Raw genomic sequence first — 16,496 nt, forward strand, 5'->3', positions numbered from 1 at the left:
CTGACAGAATTAGAAATAAAAGTAAAATCAGCGCTTAGGAATCGTTGTATTAATATGGCCATCTCAACCGAGGATGACTCCTGTGTGGATATTACTGAGTTTGAATCGTTGCAATCAATAAAGAAAGGAAAGTTAACTACACCGGGAGAGGACGGGATCACCTAAGACATATTATCAGCCTTGGTAATGGTGGAAGCAACCCTCTCCCTAAGCTTTTTAACATGGTTTACAGGTCTCAGGTACAAGGGCGCTCTCGCGTAAGTATCGTACATTCAACAGGACCGAACAGTCATCGCACTCCATGGGTCTACAATAATGAGCAGTTTACTTGCCATATTATTTTAACCTCATGCGAGAGCCGAATTGGTAATATCCGACATTTTCAGACTTCCACCATGAGATTTGTCAGGATGCATTTACTTTCATCTGGATTGCTAGGAAAAAGTTTAAATCGTATGGAGTCAGCCTTGCTATGGCTTTTGGTGCAATACTCTTTCCCAGACTGTCTGTCCTTTCATTGCCTATCATACCTATGTGGGGTAGTACCCGGCAAAAACTGATTTGTATACTACGACGATTAACTAAAAATACCCATTCTAAAATCTCTAAGACCAGTGGGTGCTTGGTATTCATCCTTAGCCAGAGATAGCAGTAAGGTCAGGGAGTCACTAAGAATAACATAGTTTTTCTTGCCACGAATTACAATATCTTTCAAAACTATGAAAATTGCATATAATTCTGCATTGAAAATGTATGACATGCTGCACAAACAGCATTTAAGAGGCGCTAAAGAATGAGCAGGAGAAAAGTTACTGCTGGTTTATTGAGGACACAGGCGGTTTATATAGCGGCGGACTGACATCGCGCCGAGGAATACAGTGAGAACCAGGGTGACCTGAGGTCAATTACTCTTGACAATAAATACAATGAATAAATACACCCTGAGTTGCAAAAATGGACAATGATCAAATTGCCAACATTCAGACACATGAGCAAAAGAAACATATGCAAAATAAGTTAGTAACAGGTATACATTTACATAGATAAGTTTGAATACTTGAGTATGGCTGATCCTGCGTGACCCGTTATCATAGGAGCGGCTTAGAAAAAGGGGCGCCATCACAGAAGACCCGCTTAGCGGGGACTTTACAAGCGAACATCAGATTTAAAGCCATTGGTATAAACAGAAACAGCATCCTCGAGATCAAAGCATGTTCTAGAAGGAAGCAGCAATACTTCATCTTATATCTCCTGCTTTCTAGCATACAGAAATTTACATTATTTTGTTAACAGATTTTTTAGCTTCCACAAACACTATACTTATAACTTAACTATTATTAGATATGATTTAAGCACTACTGTTCTCAGCCAGAATTACCCAGTCTTCTTGCTTCCAGTCACTGGCACTAACATATCAAAGTGAACCAGAACTGTATATGTTTATGATGATCCCCATTTTGCAAAAGGACCTTGATTAAATCATTGTCTCCAATATGCATTTCGAGACTTCACATGTAATTGCCTCAACTTTATTCTAATCTTCATTGTTGTGTATTAAGCCTTGCATATTATATTGTGCATGGTGAAGCTCTGCTTATGACTGGTGCATTGTGGGCTGTTGTTGTGGTTTGGGGGATTGGAGAAGCCCCGCTGATTTTGTAGAAAGATGTAACAGCACTATACCCATTAAAGCCAAAGTTTAGCCATCTGTATTCTTAATCCTCTACCTCAGGCCACCGAGCAATAATCATGTTGGTTAAGGCAAAAACACTGGGACTTATTTATGTTTGAGCAATACAACGGGGAAGCATTTGTCAGACATGACTTAATGACTGATTTCTCATTTTCAAGAAACTAGAGCATGACATGCAGTTGAAGAAAACCTGTCTTCTCAAACACTTCCAAAGTCTTTCTGGGATGGTAGGTGCAGTTCTCACATGTCAGGGTCATGCCTTTCTGGATGTTGGAATCATAGTCTTCAACATATCTCAGGAGTTTTCATATTAGTTTTAAGGAAGAAGGCTCAATGGATGGAAGACTTGAAACTCAACAAAAACTTAGGACTGCAGTAAGCATAAGTTTTTTGAGTCTATTGGTACCGGAGCCATAACAGTCTCCCTACCAGGCACTTGCGTTAACTTATGAGGTAAGGAAGAGGAATATCAGAGCTGAGCATGTAACATTCATATGGGAAAAGGCTACTTTACAGAGTGACTCTGAGAAGGTAGGACACTTCAAGAGGTCCAAGTGAATGGCATCACTCTTTGCATTTTTTATGCATAAAGCTACTTGGTGCAAGACCATTATAGTTTGGGCATGCATAGAACATTTTCTTTCTAACAAACAGGTCCAGGCCTGCTGCCAGCAAAAGATGTCTAAACACCACCCCTTCTCTCCTCCAAAAAACACCTATTTAAATTATTTAGAAAATAGAAAATCAGTCAGTAGATGAGAGCATTGTCAAAGGATAACTTTTTCTACATGTTAATTCCTTGGTAGCGAAAATTCTCTCCATAGTGTCTAGCCTCCTCACAATTTTTGCTCAAGATTAAGGTTCTCTTTGAGGCAATCAAGTTTCTGGTATTACAACGAGCTTTATAACCCCAGGATGAAGGTCGAACTTGAAGGTAGGTGCTAGCTGTTAAGTGCCATCAGTGCACCTCATGGGATGTATTTTAGACATCGTTAAACGACGTTTTCAGTGTCCCTTTGGCCCACAGCTGTACCCTATTTTTAGAGTTTTACTGCATATCCATTTCCTCTGCCTTTCTCCCATCTTGCTGTCCAAATTCTTGGCGAGCGTGGAGGTTGCAGGGAAGAGGTTCCCGCGGCAATTTGAAACGTAATGTATCTTATGTGGGTGGCCACACCAGACGAGCGGGAAGCCTCGACCCTCTGCAGTTGCCGCCAAGCGATGTAACATGTTTTAAAATACCGCAGCGATTCCCGGCGTCTTCACCGGTTGCCAAAGTGTCACGTGTTCAGTCGGTCATGTCTGGCCATAATGGCTACAGAAGAATTGACTGAGGAGGTGTTTCGGAGGAGGCCTTTGTGGGATCCACGTGATCCACTCCACAGAAATAACATCATGTTAAAAAAAATAAATTGGGAAGATAGCAATCAATTACATATGGATGGAAAGTAAAAATAGTGCATGTGCCTTTTCATGTATTGCAACCTATTTATTTTAAAGCATCATCATTTAATTCCTTTTAAGTATTGTAATATATATATATATATATATATATATATATATATATATATATATATATATATATATATATAGTGTGTGTGTGTGTGTGTACTATATGCTTGTAAAGTATATCAAATAATGCTAGACTTAAATAAATATTTCATGACTATTCACTTTGTTTCCTATTTATGGGGTTGCTTATAATTCTTTTTAATGAAAATAGAAAATTATGTTACAACGTATATATAGATACTTTTATAAATTTTCTGCTGTTCGCCCTCTCTGCATTATTTTAGTGAGAATGACCTTCTAACAAAGATGGGAAAGCATCTCTGTTGAAGCTAAACGGGCAAAAGTAGGCTGTGTTTTCGAAAAATAACCACTTTTAGTAGCTGACAGGTTAGCATTAGGGGGCCTAACCCACAGGGAGGGTTTTACCAAGTCGCATCTAGTGAAGGTGGTCTTAAGCTTCTTTTTCCTCTGTCTTATGCATTTGGCGATGTCTCTGTCAAATTTTCAGAATACCAGGGGCTATGTATGAACATATGGACAAACAGCTTTGCCCTACGCTGACTTACTGAGGCAGTAGAGAGAGAAAGATTGACTTTCGGATGGAGAGCACACGTTGTGCTCAAGCAAAACTTTGTCCTTTGTTCCCCCTCCTATCTTGTTTTACTAGTGAATCGACAATATCCGTGTTTTTCAAGAATCCATATCGTCACTTGCAGTGAGCAAGCAAACCACATAAACGGTAAGTCTGAAAATTGACAAGTATCTGCTGTCTGCTAGTATTCTTCCACTGTACTTCAACCTTTTCCATTGTTCCCCTTCAGCCACCATTTACGAGAGAACCTGGTATAATCGTATTCTTTTATGTAGTCTAATGAATAAATAATTAATATTGCCTAGTGAAATTGCATAAGCTATTCCCATGCAGTAAGTAAGAAGTAGGGAAAGTTAAGTGTAAGTAAAGGTACAAGCAAGCCTTGAATCCTAGCCATTGTTTGGAAGATAAATAGCCTTCCTAGTACCAAAACGTGTACGATATCGACTAGTACAGACATTCATTGCGTTATATTTTTCTTACAGGAGCAGGGAAAATTGACTGTGTCCGATGTTGACTAAAAGTTCATGTAGTTTCCCCGCTATCACCGCACATTCTTTCTTTGTCAGGACTAAGTGGGAAGTAAAGGGGTTTGATGTAATTCATTTGTTACAGAGTAATCCATTATTCCATATGTAGTTTCCGGCTGGTGACCTAATCCAATTAAGTAATTGTCTGTCTTTTGAGGGTAACTTCAGCTCCAATTAACAGTTTACGTGTGCCTTTGGCAAAGCAGGGCTGCATAAAATGCAGTAATCAATTAAAAAACTCATCCGCCAAAGCCCTCACGTAACAATATATATATATATATATATATATATATATATATATATATATATATATATATATATATATATATATATATATATATATATACATACATACATACATACTTACATATATACATACACACACACACACACACACACACACATATATATATATATATATATATATATATATATATAGAAAGAGCTTTGACTGCTGAGAGTGGCGTGTGGGAGAGTGGCGTCTCTGGTGCGGTCATGTGTCGCTTTGACGCTGCTCTGCCGCCAAAGTCGTGCCTGTGCCTCAGTGCTCCCCGCGTCCGATATGGCCGCACCCTAACTATTACTTCTCGGTGTAACTGTGGGGTTTTCTGCCAGTTTCTCATTGAGATAGTTTTACTCTGTCCTACAGTATTTATTCTCCGGGTTTACTTACATTGCTGCCCAAGTGCTCCAACTCCCTATTTTCATTGTATGAAAACAATCAGTAAAAAAATTTATCTAACAATTTTTCAGATCTCTAAGGTTGTCTATGCAAACTCAGCATGCCCCAGATAGGGTTAAGAGCTGAATAGCTGAAAGTGCACTAGTGCTAGGCTCAATAGACGTCCCCATTTCTGTAGTGGTGGCAAGTCTTTGATAGAAAACCTATGATTCATAAGGGTTGACTTGACTAGCTCAGTTTTCCTAAAGAATTCTAAAACAGAAGGTACGGTTTATAGAAGCAAAAATCTGGACATGCAGGTTACTGCAAAATGTTTTGAGGTGGTCTGTATGCTGAGCCAGGCAGAGAGTACGCAGAAAGCATAAAACCAGAATATGGCTAGTGCCCCTGATCTGCCATATCAGGGATACAGGTAAAGTGTCTGAGATTGTGGCATGCCAGTATTGTTTAAATATTGTAACCGCTGGATTTAAGCGTAGGCAAGATAGGTAGGTCTCCCGCAAGTTGCACATCTTTGAATTCCGTTAATAAGCGAATGTTATAGGTTGTCCAAGTACGCCATTTATTTTCATCGACTGATACTTTTACACCGAATGCCCTCTAAATGGAATCAATCCAAACCTAAATTTTCTCCCAGTGTCAACAATCTTTATTTTAATGACCAAATAATAATATAAATTTCTATTGATACCATTTTTATGCTCAGTATGAATGTAATTACATAAAAACAGAATTTCAATTAATGAATGTCTCTGCATGTCCAGGTACAATTAGGAAGGGAAAGATGGAACTTGTTTGAAATGTGATACATTATAATAATGAAAAAAAGAATGTTTTAAACACGTAATACCGGTGGTAACTGGAACTGTAAAACCAGCGATAATGACTGTCCTTAATAAGTCAATGTTTGAAGCTCTGTAAAGGGCGTTTGGCTTTAAAAAAATGTTGCTTAGAAAATAGAAATACTAAGAGCGTATAGTTCTAAGAGTCTTTACATCGAGGACTTGAAAAGAAACGTATGTTACTACTGTTAAAATTCAGGTTGGAAATAGTCGTAGTTTTGATAAAAGTGTGTAAACTTTAATGCAAGTGTTCCACGTCATGATATAACGAAATAAATTTTTTATCGAGGTTTAGAAAGATAAAAAAGTAAACTGAAAGACGCACGATTCCATTTCATTTCAGACTGGTGGAGTCGCATCAAAATAGACGGTGAATGATTTTTTCAGTAAAATAAAAAGCAGCAAGTTTTGATTCATATGTGTTATGTCCTCCTGAACTAGGGAGAATTGCCGTAGTAATTTTTCCGTTATAATAACTTTGTCAAAATGAATGTGCATAAAGGTAGAATCAAGAAATTGAAGATGATGTCTGCGAAGGAATCACGGATTAGAATTGGAGAGAGAATAAACAGTGAAAAAATATCACCTTGCATATATATGAGGGAAGGAAAAGAATGCCAGACCATCCACGGAGAAATTAAACACAGAAGACCGGATATGAGTAAAAGATGCAACAGCTATTCAAATGAAGCCAAATGCATTTTATCAAAAGGAATCTGCTGACGTAATGGAACACACGTTTTGGAAGCTAAATGTTGGATGAAAAATTCAAGATGTTCCGGTTTCGATGATTTATTCACTGAATTTATAAAAACCTGTCGCTCCACAGCAGAGGAGCGCATGAATTAAGGTATTGGTGCATTCACGTACTAGATTTCAAACATGTAAGGACTCGGATAAAGAAACCATGGAATCATTACCAGAACATGGAGGCTTGAGTGATAACGTTAACTGGAGACAAATAACATGCTGGATATGGCTTATAAAATGACGGTAAACATTATAATGGGAGGGCGAAAAACTGTTTTCATTGTTCAGATTTGGAGAGCATTTTAGTGCGGACCGTAGTCGCTCGGTAAAAACTTAATAATATGTTTAGATATAATTTGCTTTATGAATAAGGAGTATCTCATTGCATTTAGGTCCAGTCTTGACCAGTCCAAAAATGTGAAAAGGTTTCTGTAGGGCTTCTCTTGAGAATATTAAAAGTTTAGATTTTCTGAAGATGCTTTCAGCTTTCGGTTCCATTGACATTAATGGACGTTAAACCAAATCCTTCTCCATACCCAAGCCAGTCCGCCTGGGCGCATTATATAAGGGATTAAAATAACCATGTCAGAATGTTTGGGCAACAACGCGATAACAGTTACAGCAGAAGTTTAATGGTTATAAATGAATCTGAGGTTGCAAGTGGAGTTAACAGAGAGAAAGCAAACTTGATAGGCATTGGTAATAGTAAACTACGCTGGTGTGTGAGTGAGTGTTGAAAGCTGAAAAGAGATGCTTTGGCATTTTTGCCAAAAGTTTTAATAACTGTACAGACGGCGGCACATTATTTCAAGGAACTGAGAAGCTCAACTGCAACATTTAAATCATGTTTCTCACGCACATCATGTACCTGCTGGTGCTGCAAAATGTGTAGGAAACTATTTATGGTATGATGTTGATGAACTCAAAAAAAGGAACGTAAGCACCCCCTGTATGTAAGGGAAAATGTGGAATTGCCAGGAACTTTTATGATGCCTAACGAACAAAGAGTTTGAATGAAATGAAATAACCACCTTTTTATTCGAGGATCAGCCTTTCTCATGTAGTTGAAGGAAACAGCTATGTTTTGGGCTCTCCGGAATTATCCTTTCCAAAATCAACATTGTTTTATGATCTTAGCTAATTCATGGACACCGAACATCGAAATAGCTTACCAGTGATTCAACAGGCATGTCATCTCAGTAACTGTAAAGTTGATTGATACGAGTACAAGAATACAATTAACATATGTGAATTCGATTTCTACAACCAGAGGTTCATTGTGAATTCGTTCTATCTTCCATCTAACTGGAAGCAGATCCTGCTACTTCTACGCCAATTTAGGTTTCGTTTAATAACTAATCATAAAATAACATGAAATGCAAATAAGTTTGACTGATCGTAACTTTCCTTTCCTGATAATGGTCCTCTTCTTCGTAATTCATTTCAATTATTTGTTATCTTTTATTCCTATCTCTTTAAAGATTGTAAAGTACCTGGCAGTTTGAGCATTGTTTTCGGTAATTAATCCATTATCTCAAATTTAATGGAAAATGATTACTGGTAGTGCAGGTTGAATGGGAACTCCGCCCATATAATGAAAATAATGGGCAGTTTTTTAACTATTTAATTTTCTTTTTAGAAGAGTAATCTCTGGGAAAACTAGAATATTTGACAGGGCAAACAATGTAATATCATTTCCTCAGTCTCTTTATTAATCTTATGCTGAAAGATGTAAGATTATGATTACTATTGCCATCTGAACATGCCTTAAAGTTTTTCGTGTATTTCGTATAAGGACAACTTCTGAGCTGAAAAGGTTTTACAAACTTGGGATCTTTCCTAGACAGTGACCCCAAGGGTTTTCAGGGGTCGTTATCTAGGACTAATATTTCCTGGGGGTCATTATCTTTATGATATTAACAGTCTTTTGTTTATAATTTTACGGTAATCCCCAACGGACTTGTACTAAACACGCCGCAAAGGTGGATACATACCGGGTTGAAACCCATGGGGGTCCCACTCTAGGAAAGATCCCAAACTTGACTTCCTTTGAGGAAGACGCTATCGCCTTGGCCTGTTTCCCCACAGATGCACCCAGTCTTCCTGATTTTATGTGAATATCTCTCCATCTCCCACCCTTGACTAGGCCCTACAGGGGACCTTTCCTTGTACTGGAAAGGAACAAGAAGGCATTCCGAATATCCATCCATGGGTGGGAAGACTGGGTGTCAATAGATCGTCTCAAACCCGCATTCCTGGAGGGGGGCAACGAAGGCGGACCCCAAGATCTCTTGCAGAATACAACAGCCCCTCAAACAACCCCGGTCGCAGGAAGGAGGCGAGGGCGTCCCCGGAAAACCCAGAAACCTGACGGAAAGGCACCCCAACAAACCAATGCAGAGGACATTGGGGAAGGTGACCACCCTCTCCAGTTGACATCAAGAAAAAGAGGCCCCCTTTGTCGCCCCAGCAGATGCCTGGTTTAATCAGACGTTGCCTCCGTCTTATGGGGGGGAGTATTGTAAAGTCCCCGCTCAACGCGTTCTCTGTGGAGAACATCCCGTTTTCTGCGGTGCCTTTCCACGACCTAAGGTTGATCGAAATATATATTTATCATCATAATTGTAAACTGTGTATATGTTGTCTTTCTAAGCAATCATGTATTATGTACAAGTAACAAGTTATTTATGTTGTATGTCAGACATTGTTGATCACTATGTTCTCTGTATGAACCTGTCCTGTTTTTTAAGGAACTAGTTTGACCTCGGGTCACCTGTAAATCTCTGTACCAGCAGGATGTGGATTGTTCGAATGAATGGATAAAAAGTCTCGTATGGACTTGGATTGGTCGCAATAAACAGATAAGGGGTCCCGTAAGGACGTGGATTGTTTGAATGAACGGATACGAAGTCTTGTATGGACTTGGATTGTTCGCAATGAACAAATAAGGGGTCCCATAAGGACGTGGATTTAGCACAATGTTTAATGCTCACCTTAAATAATGTTTTACTTGGAGACGTTGGAGCTGGCTGGTGGTTAAATGATAAGGCTTACAAGTTGTATTGCTCTGGGCAATTTGAAAGCAGTAGAAACTGATTATATGCAATTAGATGTGTGAATAAACAGTTTGGATAAAATGGATGAAATGTGATGAGGAAAAGATTGGGCTTATTTTGAAGTGTGCAAGATTTAACTGCGGTAGAATATGACAAGTACAAAAAATCTTTAATCTACTATGCACAGGCAAAATTATATTTGCCGAGATCACGTGTGCAAAAGAATGGAATGAAGTTACGCTACTCTACTGGACCTGGCGAGCACGTGACCATTGAGGAATGTGTTTACTTTACTGGTATGGAGTCACATGCGACTGGGTTTGTTATGACAGGATCTGCACGTGTGGCACCTGATTGAGGGGAAACAACAACAAAAAAATGGCTGACGACTGCTGAGAGCACAAGAAGTTTGTTATGACAGGCAGCAGTCAGCCCCAAGGTTGTTTACGGTCAAATGGATGGGCGAGCGAACACCTGATTGTGAGCGAAGCATAAGGCAGAGGGTAGTTTTGGGAAACGACCTTAAAGTTCTGGGAAATGATGGTAATGGCGCTGTGCCAGGTTGGCCCTCATACGGTGAGGGCCTAATGTCTCTGTTATATACTTTAAAATTTACCATGCCCTTGTAGGCATGAAAGGGAAGTCAAAGGACTTATATTACTGGAAGATCTGGCAATTTGCACTCTGCATTGACAGAGTGGGAAGCAAAGTAAGAGTGAGGAGCCATTCTAAGGCTTTACAAAGGGATTCATAAATGGGCAGGGTTGCCAGGAATGTATTAAATTAATCAATTTGAAGGAAAAGAAAAAAAATATGATCAAAGTGGTAAAAGGAAGTACTGCAAGGAGAAATTAAACTACAAAGTTATAATGAAATAAATGGGTGAAGAAACCTGGCATCTTCCTCTGGATAGAGGTGCCAAAATCCTTCGAAAGATAAAGGTTAGGCTCTGTGCCAGACGGCACTAGTGTGAGGAGAGCTCATCGACTCTCTTAGGCTACTTGGAGCTTTCTATGCCCATGACCATTCTTCCTTGGACCTCTTTCAGGTCGATGGTTTGACTTTGCAGAATCCTGACTCATATTCGTGTCTGCAGAGGGCTGGAAAAGAGAGGAAGAGGTCACGGGGGGCATGAGAGGCTCGCAGGTCACAATGACCACCTCAGGCACGGGTTGCGAGGCCACACCTTTGGTTGAACTTCCACTATGGTCAGAGGAATCTGGATGGGACCCGAGTATACTATGCGTTGGCTCTTGTACCAGCACTGGTAGTGGATCCAAGCCGGGGGAAGAGAAGCAATCCAGACTGGGATCTCTTGAAGGAGGATCTATGGCGTGCTTTGACACTGGCACTAAGGCATTCCCGGGCACAGGAATTAAATCTGGATCTTCTTTGACATCCGCGATGGGCGGAACGTGATGCTGTCCAGGACACTCAAGTGACACTGGGAGAGATTTTGCGTCAAATTTGGGATCTCCAGAAGGGAGATTCAGGGTGCGCCTGGGCACCGTGGCAGGGCCTGGCACTAAAACTGAATTTGGTAAAGGCTCATCGCTCAAAGCGGACGGAGCTTGGAATTGAGTTTTGAAGGCGTTAGTGCCCCTGAATTTTCGTAAATTAAGAGGGGACTGGAAATCCTGTCCCAGGGGGAGGTCATAGCCTTCAGGGACCTCCAGGGAGGTAAGTAACTACTGCAAGAGTGCAGATTTTAGAACTGTGAGGTCTTGTGACCCTCAATTTGACGGTGGGGAGAACCATCTTCATATGATTCATACACTCGATTGTGATAAGTTGATGCCTGTCCATGGTGGCTCCATAGAGGCCTTATCTTCCCTTATGAAAGAGACTTGCGTGCCATTTTCATTGATGCTGTGACCTGGCATGTGGGGTAGTTACCTTGAGGAGGTGCCACAAATGTAGGACCCTCAGCTGGAGGGCCTAAGGATTTTGGATTTGTAACTGCCAAAGTATCGGCGGGTGTACTTGTTTAATTAGGGCATTTTGCCCTATAATCTTTGCTTGGCACTGTCCCAGTGGAGGGAGCAGGCCCTTTGCTTTTCATCCAAGAGCCAGACGTGGTTCGTTGAGGCATTGTCCCATTTGGGGACTTAGAGGGAGTTTCTGACTGAATCTCAACCTTCAAGTGGCACTGTTCAATGGAGGTGCCCTGATTTTTTAGTGTCCACACACTGGCTTCTTTGGGTGATGCCAACTTTTGAGAGGTGGTTGAGAGTGGCTAGAGGTATGTGCAGAAGGTATATTTTGCACTCTAAAAAACTAAGACTAGGATGATGGGTATCCCAGCTGTCTGCCTAGCGACATCATTCGGCTACCGTCTTAGGGGCTTTATCACACAGGTGTGTAGCAAGAGCTGGAGGGGCATAGAATAGGAAGTCCTCGAACTGGAAAAGCTCGAGTATTTTGTCCACAGAGGTAGCTTTTAAGGAATCTAGCATTGTTTTAGGGCTTTGGTCATCTTGAAAATCCATTCGGACCAGGGTTTGATTTACCTCCTTCGGTAGGCTTTGCCACCTTTGTCTCCATCCCCCGGGATCAGGGATACTTCATCTGGAGAAGGTTTATAAGTCGCCAAAACCTTCTTGACATGGTCGAGCCAGGCTTCAGGCTCAGCCTTGTCCCATTTTCTGATGAGATGAGGGTGCTGACACTGCTGAAGGTTGTGTGGGGAGAGGTGGTTACTGAGTTACGACCTCCTTAGGCTGTAGGGGCGAGCTGATGCCTTTCCCTCTCCCTCTCCTTTCTTTCTTTCTCCTTTTCTGCTCTTTCTTTCTGCTTCTCCTGTCTTTCCTTCTCCTTCTCCTGTCTTTCTGCCTCTTCCCTTTTCTGTAGGGCTTCTCTTTCTTTCTTTCTCACTCTTTAATCTTTTTGCCTGTCTCTCTCTGCCCTGGCAAAATCTACCCTCTCTTAGACCCACTTAGTCAGGATTTGCCCCGTCATTTCCATTTTCTTTCCAACTTCCATGTAGAACTTGTAGTCCTCGTTTAGTGAGGATCTGGTCAACTAAGACATCTTGAGAGGATACTTAGATGGGCATGGCCCTCGGCTATGACAATAACGATTTAGGAAGCAGAGTAGGGGTCAATGGTGGTACCACTAATAAGTAGGAGTTCCCTGCAGATGAGGTTGTACTGGCACTCAATCAAAATTTGGTCTGAAGAACTTAGGTATGTTTGTAATGAACAATTCAGGGGGTCTCATAGGACTCAGACTTTGCTCCTACTAACAGTTCCTCGTTGGACAGGTCGGTATAGTCCTCGGATAGCACTCTGCTGGGCCCACGTTCGAGTCTCCGGCCGGCCAGTGAAGAATTAGAGGAATTTATTTCTGGTGATAGAAATTAATTTCTCGGTATAATTTGGTTCGCATTCCACAATAAGCTGTAGGTCCCGTTGCTGGGTAACCAATTGGTTGTTAGCTACGTAAAATAAGTCTAATCCTTCAGGCCAGCCCTAGGAGAGCTGTTAATCAGCTCAGTGGTCTTGTTAAACTAAGGTATCTTAACTGCTCCTACTAACAATTCAGGGTGTCTCTTAAGACTCAGATAGTTCCATAGAACTCAAATTCAAGATTTGTTCGTAATGAACGATGTAGGGTTGCCCTGTAGGACCCAGTTTGTTCAGTATGAATGATTCAAGGTGCCTCGTAAGACTCAGTTCGTAATGAACAATTTCAAGGTGTTCCAAAAGAACTCTGGTTTGTGCTAAATGAATGATTTCAGGGTGTCTCGAAACTGAAGTTGTTCGTGCTGAGTGATTCAGGGTGTCTCGTAAGCCTCAGGTTGTTCATATAAACGATTTCAGGGAGTCGCAAAAGACTCAAGATGTTCATGCTGAATGATTCAGGGTGTCTCGTAAGATTTAGATTGTTCATTATGAACGATTTCAGAGTGTCTCAAAAGACTCGAGTTGCTCGTGCTGAACAATTCAGGATATCTTGTAAGACTCAGGGTGTCTCAAAAGACTCAGGTTGTTCTTGCTCAATGACTTCGGGGTGTCTCGGAAGGCTTAAGGTTGTTGGTGATGAACTATTCAGGGTGTCTCAAAAGACTCAAGGTTGTTTGTGATGAACTATTCAGGGTGTCTCAAAAGACTCAAGGTTATTCGTGATGAACTATTCAGGGTGTCTCAAAAGACTCAAGGTTGTTTGTGATGAACTATTCAGGGTGTCTCGAAAGAACTGAGGTTGTTCGTGATGAACTATTCAGGGTGTCCCGAAAGACTCAATTTTGTTCATTATGAACATTTTAGGGTGTCCTGAAAAACTCAGATTTCTTCGTTAGGAACAATTTAGGTTGTCTTGTAAGACTCAAATTGTTAATTTTGAATTATCTTAGGGTGTCTCGAAAGACTCAGTTTGTTCTTAATGCACGATTTTGGGATGTCATGAAAGACTCAGGTTTGTTCATTATGAACGATTCAGTGTTCTAGCACAATAATTAATGTAAGCCTTAACAAATTTTTTTGATTTGCTGAGAGACACTGGGGGAGCTGACGCAGTAGGTGGGAGGCTTACATAGAAATTATACAACCATCGTGTACAATAGTTAGGGAGTTTAGTTCGTTTGAAAGGAAGTGAATGCATGGAGTGACGAGGAAAATGAGCCTATTCTAATACATAGAATTCTCAGCAACAGGGTATAAAAAGTACTTACATTTACCATGCACAAGGCAGAATTAAGCTGCCTAATGATCACGTATGCAAGAAAAGAAAAAGATTAGGTTATTCTATTGGACCTGTGGTTGGCACGTGATCGGTTACATACATCTTACTCTACCTTAGAGGGTCGCATGATCGGTGATGACAAAGACTGAGAGCATGTGGGATTTGTTATGACTGGGCGGCGGGTCACATATTTCAACTGTCTGGGCTAGGTGTGGGGTTCTCTCTCTCGTCTGGGAAGTTTCTTGCGTTTACAAAGGAAAGGTTGTGTGTTTTACGGACTTACAGTCTGTTACATAAGAATGGAAAAAAGGGACCTTATACATGCTGCAGGTTAGTTTATTTAGATTTCAAATTTCTATTGGACCTTACCTTTATGTGCAAGTTTTCTGGGGTCCAAGTGGCCCGGAACAACATGCTGTTCTATAATGCACTATATTTAATTAAAATGGAACAGTGAAATTAATAGGTTTCTTACCAGATTCTAACACTTCCTATGATGCACGAGTGAGAGAGAGAAAATTTAATCCAGCGGGCGAAAATTGTTGGACAGGCCTTTGCTCGCGGCCAAGTAAATGTGTGCCTATCTAAAATTCCGCAATGACAAATTGTCTAGAGAACATGGGAAGGAAATACACACACTATTTCCTTTCTATCACTTGGATATTCACTTCATTTGCCTAGCTGTCCTATCAGTTAAGACATGCAGGGCTATCATGCATTAGCAATTGTAGGGTGTTAGATGCGTAGGATTGTAATGAAACCCCGGTGTCCAGTGATGCATGTATTGTAGAGTGACGCTTACTACAAGACCGCCAGTTGCATACTGAGCACTGAATCTGTTGGACGGAGACGCCAACCTTCCCTCCGGTGGGAAAAACCGGTCTCGTTCTCTTCTACAATCTGACAGCAATAAAGCTCATGGATTGGTTAATGCTCTCTCTTCGCTATGACTAATTTTGCATGCATGCAGTCTATCAAGTTCCCAACACTGATTTTACAGTCATACTTTTTGTTCGTACCTAATATAAAAGTATAAAATGACAACACTTTTACTTACACTGTGGAACTGGCTCACTTGTGTGCTTATTTACAGGGTTTACGCTAAAGGTTCGTTTCTAGTCTTGCAACCAGCTTTTCAGCAATGCTGTTCAGCTGATAGCTGCAATTGCAGGGTTCTTGCAAGGATGTAACTGCAAGATGCTGAGCATCGGTCTTCACTGATATGTTTTTCATCTGGCCCAGGGGTTAACTTGGCTGAAATAAGGCCATTGAATGGTTTTAAACTGAATATTCACGGAAACTTACCATGGGGAGGTACCATCTGACTTTACCTCTGGGTTCAGATAAAAGCAAATAAGAAAATGCAGCTTAAGGCCTCCTTCAAGTGAGGGAGTTATCAGGTAAACACTTAGGGTTCACTTAATCAATTATATTCACATTTAACACATAAATCAGAAGAATGGAGAATAATTATGGATAGGTAAGCAGAGTCCTGTCAAACAATCAAATATACAATAGATGAAAAGATCCATGAAGGAACACAAGGGTGACCTGCTTCAAAGGGCACCGTAATGGAGGATACAGTGGTTAGGCCACAGTGAACACGCAAGATGACAAGATAGTTCCACAGCTAGCACTCCTATCTGCAATCAAGAATGCATACGGTTACTTAATGAGTCGACAGCATAAAATAAAGGGGATTTGAGGGGGTTGCACTTATGGTACCCAGCAACTCGATTCTGCAACAATGGTTAATACTCCTATGTTAAGAATGTTAAGCACCTCACATATGAACACAGGTCTCACTGAGATAAATCACACTAAGGAAAGGAAATAAAATAGTGAGAGAAAATAACAGGAGGCGGGGCTGATGTCGAGAACCTTAATTTAGGTACATTACCTTCTTCAGGAGATGGGGTGGTTTCCTTGTCTTATGGCGCCAGCGATGGAGAGCAATAGTGAAGGGTTCACTGCAAAAGTTACTCAGACTTCTAGACCCACCACGTGGGGAAGAACAAGGGGCAGCTCAAAGGGAGCAAGGGGACTGCAAATGTCCTGGATAGGGTATCCAACGTCTCTGAGCTCAACCGTGCTGTGCCCTTTTGTAGGGTCGGAGGATGAAGATTCCACTTGTTCTAGGTGGCGTTGTACTCACT

Source organism: Macrobrachium rosenbergii, chromosome 28 (assembly GCF_040412425.1).
Source record: "Macrobrachium rosenbergii isolate ZJJX-2024 chromosome 28, ASM4041242v1, whole genome shotgun sequence".
NCBI classification, from domain to species: Eukaryota; Metazoa; Arthropoda; class Malacostraca; order Decapoda; family Palaemonidae; genus Macrobrachium; species Macrobrachium rosenbergii.